Here is an 18,516-nt window from a genome sequence, read left to right on the forward strand (position 1 = left end):
AGGGTGATGTGGTACTCACGGGTTCGGTTATTGCAGCCCCCACAAAAGATACTGGCCTCAAATTTGGTGAGAGGGCTGGGCAGGCCTTGTGGGCACCACCTGTGTTACAGAACCTTTCATAGTCCAGAGGAGCTCAGGATTGACAGACCAGTCAACTTACTTGCCGTGCCTGCAAATGCAGGGTAGTGACTCCTTCACTTCAAGGGAGATTCCTTCAGGTATCTTTGAAGCCCACTGACCTTGAAAGGTTCCTGTATGATGCACAGGCACAGCTGATGCAGCAGACTGGGAGGATAACAAAGTCAAGTGCAAATGAAGTCCAGCAAAGTCCAGAGTGCCCAGGCGGTAAAAGAAGAAGTGGTGTCTGATTTGAATCTTATCCACAACGAATGTAGGGACCTATACCCAGGTAAGCCCTCAAGTACCCTAAGGAAAGGTTTGGGACGATTCAGGGGACCGAGTCCGGGGGAGGTTCTAGACTGGGGGGAGGTTAATCCCATGTCCTTTGCCCAGTTTCGCATCAGAGCGGGAGCCAACGGCTTCCAGAACTGGTTTGAACTGGACTATGTATGGGGATACCAAATGTGCCCCTCATGCAGACCTAGTGGCACAGGCAAGCGCACCCACCCAGTCCCAATACACTAAATCCTGTCTGGGAGGTGGGTACACCTCCCTTTGACAGGATGCCTATTGTTCTGCCTTAACCAGCTTGAGTTTAGCTTAGCAGCAGGAGGGCAGAATCATGTCTCTGGTCAGCAGCAACCATTTTGTGCTCTCTGAGTCTAGAAGGCTGGCAAACAGGGAACACTGAGAGCCTAACGGAGGGTTCTTCCACAGTTTACGGTGTGAGGGTATGATTCCAACATGTTTGGTACATAACATGATAGGATTCATTTCAGCCAATTTCGAGATGGTCATCGCGTAACTATGGTGCCCCACTATGTAGTATAGGCTGAAGTGGTGTCCTGCTCATGCAGGGGTACCCTCACACTTAGAACCAAGCACCCTGCCTTCAGGATTGATAAGGCCTGCTATAGGGGTGACTTATATGTTTTAAGTGCGGTGACCCTAGATATAGGGAACCTATATCTTTAGTATGTGGTGCTAGCCCCAGCTTACACAGGCTGCAATGGCAGGCCTGTAGTTCCATTTTTAATGGTCTCTCATGGGTGTCATAATACATGCTCCAGCCCATGGGACACCTCAGGGGTACCCATGCCCTGGGTACCTTAGTACCACATACAAGGAATTTATAAGGGTACCCCGTGTGTCCAATCTGGGATGTGCCTAAGTACTAACCACAACACTTTAAGGGAGAACGCAGATGGACTGGGTTTCTGATTAGCAGGATCCAAGTCAGAGTAGTCAATAACAGCTTAAAAGTGGGGGTAACCATAAAAGCAGATCTAACTTCTCTACACCAACCATTTTGAGACATGTGCACCCAACGGTATCATGCAATCTCTAATGTTGCCAAGCTGATCGATGGACAGTTAGTCATTAATGCAAAATGTGGCATTAACTTATCCTGTCAAAAAATGGACAAAAGACAAATAGTAAAAACTAAATGTATTAGGGCACATGTCAATAAAACATAAAGAATCAGGCACGTCAGAAAACCACAGTACATCGGCTAAAACTAATACCCATTTCAGACTTAAATTCCTTCTTGATAGACAAAATGAAACTTGCAATTCCTACTGCAACATCATTAAACCACATTTCAGCCAGTAAAACCATCCCCTACTGCCTTGTGCATATCTGATATTTAAAAAAAAACGTGGTCTTAAAAATGTAATATCGGCGGCCTTATAAAGTACAATCCAATAAAGTATGACATAATATTTTGTGTCAAAAGGACATGCACAAACACCAATTTTATTATGTACCACTGAAGGACTGGGTTTTCTTAAGACCCAGCGGTGCCAGGGATAACACCTAAAACCTTCGTGGGTAACCTGTTCCGGCGTACAAATGACAGAGACACGGGACACTTCCTTCGGCGTCAAAGATTCGAGGTTTATTACTGCAGGGAACACAGAAGTCACAGGAAGTACAACATGTGTAGGTTCGAGGAGTCTGATTCGACTTGCCTCTGTGGATCGCTCCTTTTATACAGTTCTAATGCATTGAACATCATAGTACACAAAGGTTTACAACTCGGTTCCCATCGTAAAGACCATAAGGGGTTACTTTCATGTGTTCAAGGCCCGGAACATAAGTACAGAAACGTTTGGTGGTTCCCAACTGTAAAAACCCATCTTCCCACCATTAGTACATTCCAATCAGCAGTAAACAAATCGAGGAAGGGACAGAAACAGGTGCAGAGGAAGACATAAACAGTGGGGAGATCGGAAAGGGTGTAAAAGGGGGTGGTATCGGGAAACACGAGCTGCAGGCATCAAAGGGGACGTGCCTAATGAATGCACAACTAAGACAATAGACCGGCACGGCAAGATGAGCCTCGAGCGGGGCCATCTGCCTTACAGTGCCGTCCCCCTCATCATAAAGACAATTTCAAAGAAACGTGTCTTCCGCAAGAGTTTGGGAATCCCAGGGTCGCGAAGCGGACAGCGTCCGTTCGCTGGCTACGTGAGGGCAAGAGACAAAATGGATGCCGCATCTAAGATGGAACCCGTGGGCTCGGATGTAGAAACCCACAAAACAAACGAACGGTTTAGGCTAGTACAGCGAAAATGCGTACACCCACTAAACTCGTCATTTGCGGTTCATAGATACCAGACTCGACCATATTCGTACGATTCGAAAACACCACTTACGATCGTCACGGAACCTCACCTCTTCACACTAAACAGAATTACACCCAATCTTCTTTCAGAATTTCAATATGTTCATTAAGTTTAGGGTCAGGCAGCTGAGGCATGTGGGGAAATACATCATTCTGGCCTAACGTTGGCAATGTAAACTTTACAAAGGGTTTCTCCAGTAGGTAGGTCGTATCTGGCATATAACCCACGTTCTGGGCTGATTTCCTCAAAGCCAGTTTTTTGGTAAAGGAGACCATCTTTTAATAGAGCTCTGTGTAGTTTGGAGAGCTTCAAGATCCCACACCCTTTTGCAAATGTCATGGGCCCACTCCCCTTCACCAGCAAAAATTTCTTCCCAGCATAATTTAGAGATTTTTAGTACACTTTGACCCAGGCCTAGCGTATTTAGAGACTTTGGTGGACACACGAAGGGACGAAATTCAGTTCTCACCTCATGCGCTGAACCATCACGCCCTGGGCAAATTTAGTAGGCCCGTAAGTGCTGAACTTTCGATCAAGTCCCAATTAAAGGAAGTGTTGAGTGCAAGAATTTCAGCACTGTATAGCAAAAGATCGTGGATTTACAGACCGCTGTTGAGAAAGCTAGACAAGATGCAAACTAACAGCGACAGTGGAATATGCTATTAAGGCACAACTGTAAGAATTATTAAAGGCTAAGGAGCAACTGAAGAATTTTTTTTTGTTAGAGGAAATTTCGGAAAGTAAGGCATTCTAACAAAATCTCTATGATAGTCAGCATATTGGTAGTTTCTTGGCTTGGACCACGAAAAGGTTAAACACCCTTCGACTGGTCAATCAGAAGTAGACAAACAGGCAATTTCTGAGGATTTTCTCTCTCATTTAAAAAAAATATATACGAAAGTATAGGCTATAGAAGAGTCAAAATTGGTATCTCACTTTGAATCATCGGAACTGCTGCAGATATCTGGGCAGCTTATTGAGATGCTTAATAGCCCCATAGACATCTCAGAAATGCTGACAGTATTAAAAAGTATGCCCAACGCCAAGGTTAATGGCTCGGATGGGATCCCAGTAGAAGTATATAAGACATTCCAAGAAGAATAACTCCCTTTTTTGATCAAGCTGTTTAATCAGATGAAGGACAGGATAGATATTCCCAAAAGTTCCAAAGAGTCAGTGTTGGTTGTCTTCCTTAAAAAGGATAAAGATCCCTGCGATTCTAATTCCCATCACCCTATAAGTCTGTTAAATATGGATTATAAACTGTTTATGAAGATTTGGGCAAGGAGAATTGCTCCATGAACCTAAGAGGTGGTTCATGGAGATCAAAATGGCTTCCTTCCAGGACACTAATGGTCACTGACACATATTTGTTAAAGAAAACTATTGATTTTTCTCCGTTAAAAAGATCAAAGCAGTGATCTTAATGTTGGATGCCGAAAAAGCTTTTCATTTGGTAGATTGTCGTACCTTATTTTTGATTTTGGATAAGTTTGGTTTCCCAGTACAGCTGATACATATGTTAAAAGAATTACATAGTCAGGCGGAATCCAAAATTATAATTAATGGAGCAGAAGCCAGGAGGGTAAATTTTAATCGCGGAATGCAACAGGGATGTCTTTTATCCCCCCTTTTGATTTATGTGTTTATTGAACCCCTAGCCGCTAAAATTCGTAACTATTTACTGATTTTGCCTCCCATGGAGGGGGTGGCAAAAATTAAGATATACACAGACAATATCATTTTGTATCTCAAAGCTGGGGGTTCTAATATACAGATTGCGCTGGACGAAATTCAAACATTTACACAGGTAGGGGGATATCAAGTCAATCAAGCAAAGATGGAAATCCTCACAATTCAATCAGAGCTTTCTGATGTTCCGCTTTACTTACAATATCGTCACCACATCCAGTAAGATACCTCAGTATCTTTGTCACGAACAACTATGGTCAATTATTTTCATTGAATTGTAGCAGTATGCTTGCGAAAGTGAAAAAATTACTAGATGAATGGACTTTGCTCCATCTATAACTGATAGGACAAATTTCCATGGTTATAGTGTCTGTGCTCCCGTTGTTTTTATTACTTTTTAATAACCTTCCTTTAAAAATTCCCAGTCTTTTTTTTTAAAGAATTGGATGAAACGATCCAGAAGTTTATGTGGAATAATTAGCAGCACTGGATTAGATGTATCATGGGGTAGATTAGCTCTCCCACATTTTGCAACAAACTACCAGGCCTCTCTGGTCAACCTCTTATCAAAATTAAGAGAGGAAACAGTTTTTGATAACTTCTTCTTAATACATATGCTAAAGGAAAGTGCTATAAAACTCCCCACTTTTTTACGATCCGCAAAATTTCCCAAAGGGATCAGATATAAGGTGATACTGGCATTAGCAGCAAGAACTCTGCTCTTTTATAAATTGCAAGATATTCCAGCATATCAAGCCCATAGTCCTATAAAAGATTGTGTAGTGGGAGGTTTAATGATTCCCAAGGGACTCTACCAATTATGGCAAAAGTTATGTTTTGTTCAGATTGGGGATTTTTAAAATCATGATACATGAATTACATGGGAAACAGTATGATTACAATCTCGCAACCTAAACACTGCCTTCTCTATGAGTTTCCTTCAGGTGGCGAATTTTCTAAAAAACAATTATACCATGTTGAGAGAGGTTGCACGTCTTATCACCAAGCAGATGTTAAATAAAACAGTGGGTGTAGGATTTTGGTATCAGCTATTACATTAGGAGGCTCATTGTGAAGAGATTATTATGAAAGAGATTCAGAAAATTCACTCTGAAACAGACTGTAATTTTAACACAAAAGAGTGGCAGCAGCTCAGTGAGATATCGAATAAAGCACTGCGAGATGCTAATTTTAAGGGAATGAATGTTTTATCTAGATGGCTAGCATATCACACCCCTTTGAGATTGCATAAGATGTTTCCAACGAATCAGAACCAATGTTTCAGATGTTAGAAACAGGATGAAGGGGGCTGGGTACACATATTTTATGAGTGTAATAACCTACAGCAATTCTGGAACAATGTTTTTATTAAGATGTCTTACTTTAGCAATCGCCCATCCTCTATGTTGGTTTTATTTGGCACATCAGGGGATGTAAAAATTTTAACTAAATATTAGCAGTATTTTATAGAAATTTCAATAGCAGTTGCAAGGTCACTTGTCTTGCAAAAATAGAAAACAGGCAAACAACCTAGGATTGACCAGTGGGTTAACAAAATGTGCAGGACTTGTTGATTTGAGGAGGCTTATGCAAAGCCTGTAGGTAGGGTGACCAACTGGCATTGGTGCAAATTCAGGCCGGTGAGTGTAAAAATTCAGGACAAAGGGTCAAAATTCAGGACACAAATTCAGGACAGGAGGTCAAAATTCAGGACAAAACTTCAGGACAATTGGATAAGTTTTACAGACACATCAGAGGTCGCACAATAGTATATAAGTAAGCCCAGCCATATCCAAACATTCAACCAGTTGCAAACTTAGCCATCACATATCCTTCCATCTATCATTTCACTCATCCATCCCTTCATTCATCCTTTCACTCATCAATCCATTATCCATCCATCCACCCTTTCACCCTATCCATATGTACACTCGTCCATCCACTCTTCTACCCATTCACTCATCCATTCAGCCATTTACCCTTTCACCCATTCAGCCATCCTTTCACTTACTCATCTATCCACCCAGTCACTCATCCTTTCACCCATCCACACTTTCAGTCATCCATCCATCCATCCATCCATCCATCCTCCCTTTCTCTCTCCAACGACCCTTTCACTTAGCAATCCTTCCTTCCATCCATCCACCCAGCCATCCATCCATCTACTCATCCACTCATGAATCCATCCATTGACCCTATCACTCATCCATCCTTCCTCTCATCCATTTATCCTTTCACTCATTCACTCATCTATTCATCCTTTTGTCCATCTACCCTCCCTTTCACTCTCTCATCCATCCTTACATCCACCCTTTCACTCATCCGTTCATCCATTCACCCTTGCACTTCTCAATTCATCAATCCATCCATCCATCCATCATTTCACCCATCCATCCACCCACTCACTCATCATCCACCTTTTCACTCATCCATCCTTTCACTCATCCATCCACCCTTTAACCCATCCAGCTACCCTTCCACCCATACATCCAGCTATTTAAATTTTCTCTCCTCCATCCTTCCAATCACTCATCAATCCATCCATCCTCTCTCATTATCCATCTATTCAAAATTTCATTCATCCATTCACCCTTTCACTAATTCATCCAGCCATCCACCCATCCCTTCACTTACTCACTCGCCCACCTTAACATATCCATTTTTAGCTGAGCCTTTTTGAGAAGAGGCCCATCAAGATCTTCACCCTCGCTGCAGGAGCCAATCCAGGACTGGAACAGAAGCCACCCAGGGCAGAGACACATCCACCACATGGGGGGACAGGCGCCATCACAGGCGGGGCGGGGGGCAGGAGCCACCACATGGGAGGACAGGAGCCATCACAGGCAAGGGGTGGGGGGGGGGGCAGGAGCCACCACAGGGGGGTGGACAGGAGCCATCACAGGCGGGGGAGGGACAATAGTCACCACATGGGGGAACAGGAGCCATCACTGGGGGGGGGGCAGGAGCCATCACAGGAGGGGGAACAGGATCCACCAGGGTGGGCACCGGGGTGGGCGTGCAGTATTCTAGTATCATCTTGACCTCTTCCAGGGTGGGGTAGGGCTCTTCCCCCCCTCCTGGACAAGACAACGAGAAGACAGGCTCTTTCCAAAATGTTATTTTTGCCATCTCCAACTCTGATGCACAGTACTTAAAGGAGATACTCGGAGAGAACTGATTTAACTGATTGTCCTCCATACTTTGTTATCAGCGTGGGTGGGATTGTGCCATTTCTTTATTTTATTACATTATATACTGCATGTTTGCAGAACCAAGGTTTGTTTAAACCACGTGCTGTCTCGGTGTAATGGGGCCGGTTCTAGGAGGTTTGGGGTCCTGGGATGTGTGAGGCCCCTCTAAATTGCAGAGACATGACGCAGCATTCAGGGCTGTTTGCATCTGAATAGATGCCCCTGCTCCTGACGCTGAAGCCCCCCCCCCCCATAGTCACCTCCAAGCACCTCTTAACAGCTCATCAAGGGCTGGAGGTGTGAGGGTTGCCATCCCGCTGTGCCTCTCCAATGCTGCTGGTTGTCTGAGCTTGCATCGGAGTCTGTTAAAAACCCGACCTCAGTAGCATAGGCGTCAAGAAGGGAGGTGGGTGGTTAAAATTACGGACAAATGGCGTCCGTTAAAGAATCCTTCACGGACAACGGACAGACGGCCGAAATTACGGACTGTCCGTGAAATTTACGGACGGTTGGTCACCCTACCTGTAGGTGCGATCTGGGCAAATTTCTCTACTCATTTTATGTCTGAGTAAAGTATATTACAAGTGCATTGTTTTCTGGGGGATTTAAGCTCGGCAGTTTACTAAAATATTTGTTGCTAGATACACAAGCACTTTAAATAGCTTTTCGATACTCATATGCTAGCCTGACATAGCTATTCAATGGATTTTTAGATTGCTAACTGTGCATGAATAGTCAATAAGGATTGGATATATTGGTTTTTCGGTGGAAATATCAGGAGAAAGAAAACGCCTAGTCGATTAGGAGAAGTGTGGCTCACTGGTTAGAAGCGGCAGACCCTGAAGCAGAGATCAGGCCTGGAACCGGGGTTCAATTCCCGATGCGGCAGGGTCTTGGGCTCAATGTCTGCGGACTCGATAATTCTTGCCTCGGCGCCTACTCTAATCATGAGGCCCCACGCTGCAACTCTGGGCAATAGTTTGCTTAATCTCCACAACGGCCCCAACAGCGCTGGGATACCTGGCTTCACATTGGGGGTGCCCAGGAGGGGCATCTCACAGGAAAAGCCAGGAAGGGTTCCACAGCGGTATACACAGCGCCGGGATGCCCCACTGCTGGGGCAGCTGTGCGCTTTACAAGTATACTACATTTACAATATCTGAATATGGCTTACTGGGGGCTAGTGGTGAGTATATTTCATATTTTTTTCCTATTTTTACTCTTGTCACACTGGCTTTTTATAAATAATAGATGATGATAACCCTGATCTTTTTCTGTATTATGAGATTATGTGTTCATGTTGTTTGTTATTAGAGATTCGGTATTTCCATCTTTTTTTATCCATCCTGTAATGTCTTGTTTCTTGTATTCCTGCTCTCATAAAAATATACAAAAATAAAAAATGCCAGCACTGTACAGGGCAAGAGGTGGGGTATTTACTTCATAAGCTATCATGAGGGGAGCCAAAGACAGTCCCCTATAAATTTGATTCAGCTTATCCAGACACTTAGAATGTACCAGACCTCTAGACCTTATACTCCTCATATGGCAAACATTGGAGGTGCCAAGGGCAATTAAGTATCCTTGGCATATCTTCTAGAATACTTCAAAGCCTTTGAGCTAATTGATTTATAAAATATATGGGTGCCAAGGTGTAGTGGTTGACACATGGCAATATGTATAGCTAATATAGAGAATCTAGGATACACATCCACAGATTCAAGCCCCAGCAGTGCACAACGATCTGATAGTACATGCAACAAATTGAAGATTGACAGGATATATGCTTTGGCCAGCTGAAAACCCTCCCCACACTCTCTAGCCATCCCTTCTCAAACATGAGCAATTCACTTAAACCGGAAAAGGATTAACTAAACTTTGCTATTTGAATAGATAATAAATTGCTGGACCACCTGAACTTGTGCGCCTAAGGTGTGGTATTCTCCAATCCAGCAAAGGGGTAGATAGTGTAGAATCTCAACCCTGATCATTCTCTTCTTCAAAATAATTTCAGTCAACACTTCAAAAAGTTCCTTGGCTGAATTTAGATTCCTAACAGATGCAGCCTTTCCAAGGCGCTTGAGATTCATGTGGAAACCTCGAGAAAACCAAAGAAGCTAGTACCACCTTTTCCTTATTGAATAACCATTTGGTGCATTTTTTATTTCATCTTGCTCCCCTTATGCTATCCGATGGCCATTAATTAATGAGCTTTTACCAGGGCTATGTAGAAAGCAGTGTGCATAGAGAATGTTTCACTGGGTCATGGGCCACAAATACTTTTAATGTATGCGAAATTCAGGTAATTTGCTTTCAGGTAATTACACATACATTATGTGAAATTTAGCGACTTGCCAAACTGGCATTTCGCCCTTACAAAAGAGCAAAACACAATTTCCATAATCAGTAGTTGCTTGCATTCTGGTCATTTTATTGCTTCGATGCTGCTGTCCTAATATTTTGCCAGGAACGGCGTTATTTTGGGAATTTTGTATACCAATCGTAATGCGAAATTACACAAAATGTTGACACAGTGACAGAAATTTTGCCCGGGCCTACTTCTTACCCAAGAGCAAAGACTAGTGTTTTCTTTATACTTCCTGATCATCTCTTAAAAATAGCTCTACCCATCCATCTCTTTATTTACATCATCAAATTTTATGACACGTTCCCTATACTCCTATAAGCCAAGATACATAGCTGCTCTCTTCCAAGTAATGTGCGTCATGATAGCCAACAGAGGTTTTGACTTTGTTAAATCCAGTGGCATTACAATATGCAGCTTCTATCAGATCATGGGCCATTTCATAAATGTTAGTTACCCTTTTGTGCAATTTCAATAAGCAGCTGAAAAGTTTACTGAAAATAGAAGTCATGTACTATTTTTAAATATGTAGTTACTGCCTTGAAACTACACAATATGCTCATAATTAAGGCTTGGTAAATATCAAGGCATTAGTGCGAATTAAAATTTCCCAAATTAAATGAAAAACCCACAGCTGTGTGCAATTTGCTAGTTATCCTTCTGAAGATTTGTGAATCAAGACAGTCTCTTGATGTATTTTGCTTTAATTAGTTTTCATTTTCTAAAAGCTATGCCCAGGGGCTTGTTTACAACATAAAGCTTCTTGAAATGTATCCATGGTGAAATGAAGCTGTACTACTTGAAGATTATATTTTATAATGTTATGAATGTAGCTCTGAAAAGAGATTGTATTTTGCCTTTTGTGTGCAGAACGTGTGAATGAATTGGAAGGGCACAGACAATGAACCTAAACTATTTAACCATTCTACAACATCTGTTCTTTTTTGCCATTTTTAACTAGACAAGATTCTTTTGCTCAGCATTAAAGGATTGAATTCAATGGTCCATTGTATTACTTATTTTTGTTTTCCATGAAATATTTTGTATTCAGATGAACAGTCATGTTTTGTAATTTCAACACGTAGGAAAAGCAATTGACTTCTCACACAACTCATAGATCGAGAAGACCTTTGACAATAGCATTCCCCATCAACCCTGATATCACAATACGGTGATCATTGAGCTGAGCTCCATCTACAAAGTACATTGTGATGCTTATGGACAGGGTACCATTCACCATTGACTTGGTGGGATTCTGATGCATTAAAAAAGTACCTTTAAGTACAGAGCTTAGAAGACAAGAGAATTCTGTCATGAAGCTGTCAAAGTAAACAAATAAGCTACATCCATATCTGAAACGTCACTGCGCTTATACCTATTAACTTCAAAAAGATTACCACAGTCGTGTGTGAGCATTCTACAGTCTAGACAAAAATAAAACAATTTGGCTCAATGGACCTCGAAATCTCGTATAACTGTCGCCATCACAATATATTTTCTGCTATAGGCATCCACGCGCCAACCAAAGCTCTGTTGCCTAATTTGGGTGTGATGGTAATTGGTAGGTTTTTAAGTGGAGAACTAACTATACTGGAATGTTCTAATTACAAACTTGAAAATCAATGGTGCACATCATACTTCAAAGAGGAAAAAAACAGCTGCCCAAAAGTCATTAGAGGGTCTATTGAAAAGAATAAGAAAATATGCAGCAACAATCGGGAACTGTTGTATCTAAAGAAACTGAAAAGCAACTTCGACACCTAATGCAAAGACTAACTCTAGTATTTTGAGGCTAAAATTGCATAAGTGCAGACTCCATCTTCCATATTCTAGAAGAACTAACCTAACATCCCACCTCCGATGCAAGCTCAGTTCAATATATTCAAACCTTTGGAGAAAGATGAGGTGCTTTTGATTGGCCCTCAAGATAAAAGTGTGCAATTCAGCTCTGAAAACCCGCCTAGCTGCATGCTTGAAAGAGTTCTTCCTCTCTCTCACAACCAATAGAACAAATATAATCAATCCAGAGTTCCTCCATTGAGTAGATTTTGGAGACTTGACAAATCCATTCATAACCCCTGTACTGAAAGAAATCATCCAGAGAGAGCATCAAGGAACCTGATAAACTACCATCCCATGTTCAACCTCTTTCCCAAGCAAAAGTATAGAATGAGTTGTAATGTGACAATTTTAGTCAAGACGAGATGCCTGTCAGTCTGAATTCAAGTTCATGAGAGGCATTGAATCCAACTGCGTCAAGACTAGAAAAGGCTTCATAGATAAGGGGAAGTACACAACCTTCTCAGGAGTGACCACGCCTCCTTGGTGATGGCATCTATTTAAGTGTATTTTGCAAGACGTTGTTCGGTTGCCATGTGCTGCCTCACTGACGCAGTTTACCCCTGAAGTGCGAATATGAGGTTAAAAGAAGAGGAGGCAAAAAAAGAGCTAGAACAGATGACACCGCACTATAAGCATAGAAATACTCAGTGACCTGCACGGAAGACCAACTGCCTCTTGGCTAATTACCTTTCTAGCTAAGAAAAGTCTCTATGCATCAAACCCCTTCCAGGAAGATCTTTGAGTTAGCCGGAGTGAGTCTACAGTTTTCTTCTTTCAGTTTTAGACCCTCTCTTTGGCAGTGTGGAGAAAGGTGGCAGAGGCGACCAACATGACTGGTAAGTGGGAGAGATGATAGCTGTAACTGGCACTGCTGTGGTAGCAGGAGGCTAAGCCAGTGCACACTCTTAAACCCATGGTGCATAGTGCCTTTCAACACCATACTGCAACACTGATGCCTATATCATCTGAGCAATGCTGTTCCAATGAATGTATGACATTACAACGCATGCATTTACAACGCATGCCTTTACAATGCAGTTTTTATATCGCAACACCCTTTACAACGCAAACATTTACAATTCATACCACTACAACTAATTTTTTTTAACGACACTTACAACACATTCCATTACATCTCATTATACCTTTACAACGCATACCATGACATTGCATTTAAGGTAAGTGTTGGATAGTGTAGGGGTAAAAATTACTATTCTAACTCCAGGGGGTGCAACAGTAGGGTAAGTGTTGGATAGTTTAGGGGTACTATGCATTGTAATGATATGCGTTGTAGTGACATGCGATGTAGGGTCATATGTTGTAGTGACATGCAATGTAATGGATGTGTTGTAGTGACATGCGTTGTAAAGGATGTTGCGATGTATTGACTGCGTTGTAAATGTAGTGCGATGTAATCGTTGCGTTGTAAAGGTTGTTTCCCTGTTCCAATGACCTCTTCTCTGGCTTGGACATGGGCATCAGAAACTAAGCTGAATGTCCATTGAGGTGGCTCTGTCATTTTACTTTTTGCCAGAGAGGGAAGTGATTAACCCCTTCCACGCTGATGACGAGCTGGGCTCGTCATGGCATAGCCTCCTCGCACGCTGATGATGAGCCCAGCTCGTCACGTAAAGTGTGGTTTTAAAAAACTCAGCACAGGAGCGGAATTGCGCTAGCGCGCATGCGGTTTAAGGGAACGGTTGCCACCTATTGGCAGGGACATTGTGCTATCCTGCATTTGTAATGTAATGTATTTTACACCTACTGCTAAGCCAGTGCCAATGCTCTGTGCTCAATAGTTTGGTGGAGTCATGATGTGCCTCGGAATGTTTGGACACAGAGAGATTGGAAGACACAGTTGAGCATGGGCAGAGCAGCAGTCAGGCTGCTCCTGGTGGGGCTCTCCTTCACAACGTAACTACTTGTTGTTCTGAACTATTCAACATGTTACTTGCTTGAATACATCATCTTTAATTACAACCTCCCTGCGTGGACCTCCTCACTACATTTATTTGGCAACGAGTTGGTGAATTACCTACATGTTACATGCTGATAGCTACTGTGCAGGGTTTGGGGTAGCAGGTGAGTGGCGCTCAGGCAGGTAGCTGGTAGAGATGACTAGGTGTAGGATATCAGTGAGTGTGTGGTGCCTCCAGGACAGGGGAAGACCCAAAACCCCTGAATGAGTGAGGAGCTAAAAGCTCATCCCTCAGCACGATCAAACAGAAACCTGGGCACACATATAAATATCAACAGCTGGCGTTTTTGTTTTTTCTATGAACATCTTAACATTAAAAAAACCTTTAAAGAAAACCACCGGTGTCGACAACATTTACTACCAATTGCTGTATTAACTGTTGATATTTATATGTATGCCCAGGTTTCTGTTTGATCGTGTTACATGCTGATCTCCGGAACCTGGAGAATAAGAGGTCCTGGAGATGGTGCTATCCACAGAGACTACAGTTGCGACAACCACAATAAGTACACTAGGAGGTATCCACAGAAACATTAAGAAGAAATATGTGTGAACCACAAAGACGACAACTATGAAGAAACTCATTTTTCACAGAAAAGAAAAGAAGACAACAACACAAGTAAGATGAAGCACTACGCCGTTCAGCTCCACCAGTATCCTCACCACCGGACAGTCCTAGCCCAGGTGTGCTGTGATCATCGAGTTTACTTTCTTTGGACTTTGAATCTTACTACTAGTGATTCCACTATCAGCCCGCCTTTCTTCTGCTTATCAATATTGCTGGTAAGTAAGTCCTTTCGCCTCAAGCTTCAACAACATGTGACCCTGCGCAAAAGTTTCATGTCTACAACACAGTGTTTGCTGTTCACTTTCAACCAGCCTCTGAGGTTCTCCACAGCTGCTACCTCCTACTGTGATGGATTTCATCAAAAACGCTGAGGTAACACTAGTGTGGGTGTTTTCACGTCTCTACACCGCCTCCGGGTTTCCTCAAGACTACGTATTGCCAGAAATATATTGCCGACGAGCTGTTTTGATCAGGCCGGTCACATATGGCAAAGATGTGACTGCCTTTCTATCTTGGCATTGCAGAAAATGTCGGGCGCCTTATTCCATGCTCATATTATGCTGAGGGAACAGTGCTGGTGAGTTTTGTTCTATGCTTACTGAAAGTGTTCCTGTCATCTAAGGTTTTCTGTGACTGGCTTTCTTTATGCTTTTCAACAAGCTCAGGCAATATAAGTGTGCGCTACTGTCACTGGACATATTTTATATTTGCTACGTGTTCTGTGATCTTTTTGCTACCAGCTGGAGAGTGCTGCATGTGTAACCCTTAATCTGTATCAAGTTTCCTTGGCATTTTTTATCACACATCAGTTGGTCCATTAAAACCGTTATATGACAGTTAAAATCATGTGTGCACTCATTTTACTTCAAACTGGCAGCCGCGTGGGTCTCCTCGAAGATCTATTACGTCACTCATTTCACTGAGCAAGAACGGACTAAGTGACACTGTTTATCACCTCTGCATGCAGGGAACCATCCGGCACGGCGTCTGATGCGTACTTCCATCTTGTGTTTGGCCTCTACATGGATATTACAGGCTTGTATCCTCCAGTCATACGATTATTACTAATGAGCCATTTTCTGCATCAAGGTGTCACTGTGCTGTGTTTGTCCCACAAACTTCATTATCATCGTGCTGTGGATGAAACCCACATAAGGTCCATTGCTTCTGGGAAATTGTTCGCGATCGCAGTTTACACCTCACGATAAGTTGAAACGCAATAAGACTTGGTGTTTTGTTTTTCATCCTATGATGTCTCTGTGCTTAACTTGTGCACTACTACCAGATTATTGTCTTTACATTCTGTGAAGGGAAATTTGAGCACTGCCCCTTGCAAGATGTACAATTACAGTCAGTGTTCCTTTTGATAGTAACTATTACTTTGCATTGTCAGAAATGTTTTGACTGCACTATGTTTCTGTTACATACTTGCTGGTATCTCAATGTCTATCGTATTTTACTTTTGCTTTGGGCAATGCACGTCAGATTGCTTCTCTGGCACATCGCTCGAAATCTAATATGCTTCCCACATGACAAGGGGTATTTATTTAAATAGTCCATTATTAACTCTTTTTTGACAGCCTAACAGTGCGCAATATTCTCATGTGTCATTGTCTGGCAAGGGAAATATCACAGTGACAAGCACACCTTTTTCTTGAATAGCCAGCTAACATTGTTGTGATGCAGTAATCTAGCCAATTGTATTATTTGCCGTGTTTTCACCATTTGCATGCACATAGGGGTGGCAATGGGTTCTAGCCACATTTGCTCATACACATGCCTACATGGGCTAAATATGGTTTTCTCCCTTACACAGGGCACTGTTGCATGGGTTACAGTCCCATTTCCTTGTACACAGTTACCCTTACACAGGGCAACGTTGCATGAGTCACAGTCCCATTTACATTTACATTGGTACCCTTACACAAGGCACAGTTTCATGGGTCATAGTCCAATTTGCATTTACACATTTACCCTCTCAGGGCGTCTTATGGACTATATTCCCATCACAACATAGCACAACTGGTTACCCTTACGTGGGGCTGTCTTTACACGGACTGCATTGTCATGGGCTTTTGTCCCATTCACAGTGCTCCTCACCCTTTTGCATTGGGGTAGAGGACGGTCATGGGTTTTAGTCCCATTGGCTGTTGTTTACTTTCTATGTAAGTTTCTATGATGTTAAATTGCTGTTTTAAATACGCATAGTTACACTCATACCTTATTCGAATTGTCTATTTGGAAAGTGGGAGGAGTATAGTGATACTGTCTGTGTCTCTTTGCTTCCTCACTGTTTTCTCCGGTTCAGATTTCCTATTGATGTTCTCTTCAACCTTGGACTCTGTACCATATACTTTCGCTGTTGTTATTCCTGAGTTTTGTGCCTCTTCTTTTCTGTTTTGCTCTTCTCATTCTCCTATGTTCAGGAGGAGTTTCTTCCTTCTCTTCTTCTTGTGTTTGGGTATGTCTTCTGTTCTGTTCCCGTCGTGCCTTGTCCATCTTTACTTGCTTGCCTGGCCAGTGAGTGTGCGTTGGGGTTGTCTTTGGAAAGTCTGTCTCTCTCTCTATTTCCTATTTCTTCTCTTGCGTCTCGCTGTATCCTTCTTTCTATTTCATCGCTGTAGAGGATGGGTTTTTTCTATTTGTATACTTAAACTTTACCTTCTCCTCCTTGTCTTCTCCCATCTATCTCCTCACTCTGCCTTGCTTGCTCTTTTCCTTGACGTTCACTTTGTCACCCCGTTGTTCCTTCATTGCTTTCTGTCCTTTGTTCACTCTTGCTATAATTTATCACATAGTGTATTTGTTCTTCTGTTGGAAGGAAAAGGGATATGTAGTGTCCTGCATTTGTAATGTAATATAGTTTACGTCTCCTGCTCAGCAAGTGCCTGTGCTCTGTGCTCAATAGAATGTTGGAGTCATGATGTGCCTCGGAATGTTGGGACAAAAGAGGTTGGAAGACACAGTTGAGCATGGACTGAGCAGCTGTCAGGCTACTCCTGGTAGGGCTCTTCCTCACAATTTAACTACTTGTTGTTCTGAACTTTTCAACATGATTCCTGCTTGAATATATCATCGTTGATTACATCCTTCCTGCATGGACCTCCTCACTACAGACATCTTAAGAATTTTGGGGGCCCTGGGCTAAACCTTTTTTGGGAGCCCTATTCGGAATAGCTTTGTATTTATGATCCAATTTCAGCTCTTTCAAACTCTCCTCTTTGGACAGGTCACTGACAATGCACAGGTACACTTGTCCAATTTCTAAATGTGTTTACATCTGAAATAAAAATCTGTTAGATTACTTTTATTGAATATTGAAAGAGCAGTACCAACAATAAATAACAATGTTAATGAAATGTGTACATCAACAAGTATTGAAATCTCAAGAGACAGAATTATATAATTAAAAAGACTATTTATCATTGTATATAAAAAGAAGAGGAGCTGAAGGGGAAAGAATAACGAGCAGGGGAGAAAAAGGGAGTGTGAAATAGAAAAGAGGTGAAGAAGTGAGAAGAGGAAAGAAAGATTCAAGTAAGGTATTGATAATTGTAAGGAGAGAAAGTTAGTGAAAAGCAGCCAATATAAATCATATTAGGTCTTCTAGTATAACGTCAATGAGGAAATAATATGATTGCTATGCTCATCAGGGGGAAGGTTCCACCATGTTAACATGGGTAATTTAGAAGCATTTTTCCAACAGGAAAGTATAACTTTAAAAGCATGTGCAATAAAAAGATCAAAAGACAAAGGTGTAGTTGAAAGGTGTTTTAAACTAGGTGATAAGGAACTTAATAAACATTTTGGAAAGTTTGGTGTATAGTACCTTTGAACATCTTTCAAAATGTAGACCAATTAGAGTTCTAAAATATATGAACATGAGAGCAATGATATAACAAATGCATTAAAGAACAATTGCATGTGTGAACATGACCAACTGATAGGAGGAGCATAGAGTCCAAATTTAGAAATACATTCTGGGATAATAACAGCCCTATGATAAATAAAAAAGAGGTATTGAGTAATGCGAGCAGCTCTGGAGGAATTGATTATCTTATGCCAAAATGTATCCCAGAATTGAACAGGGAACAATATGGATGGATCCGCTTCCCATATAAATTCAAGAG

The sequence above is a fragment of the Lissotriton vulgaris genome, chromosome 4_1 (assembly GCF_964263255.1).
Source record: "Lissotriton vulgaris chromosome 4_1, aLisVul1.2, whole genome shotgun sequence".
Taxonomy (NCBI): Eukaryota; Metazoa; Chordata; class Amphibia; order Caudata; family Salamandridae; genus Lissotriton; species Lissotriton vulgaris.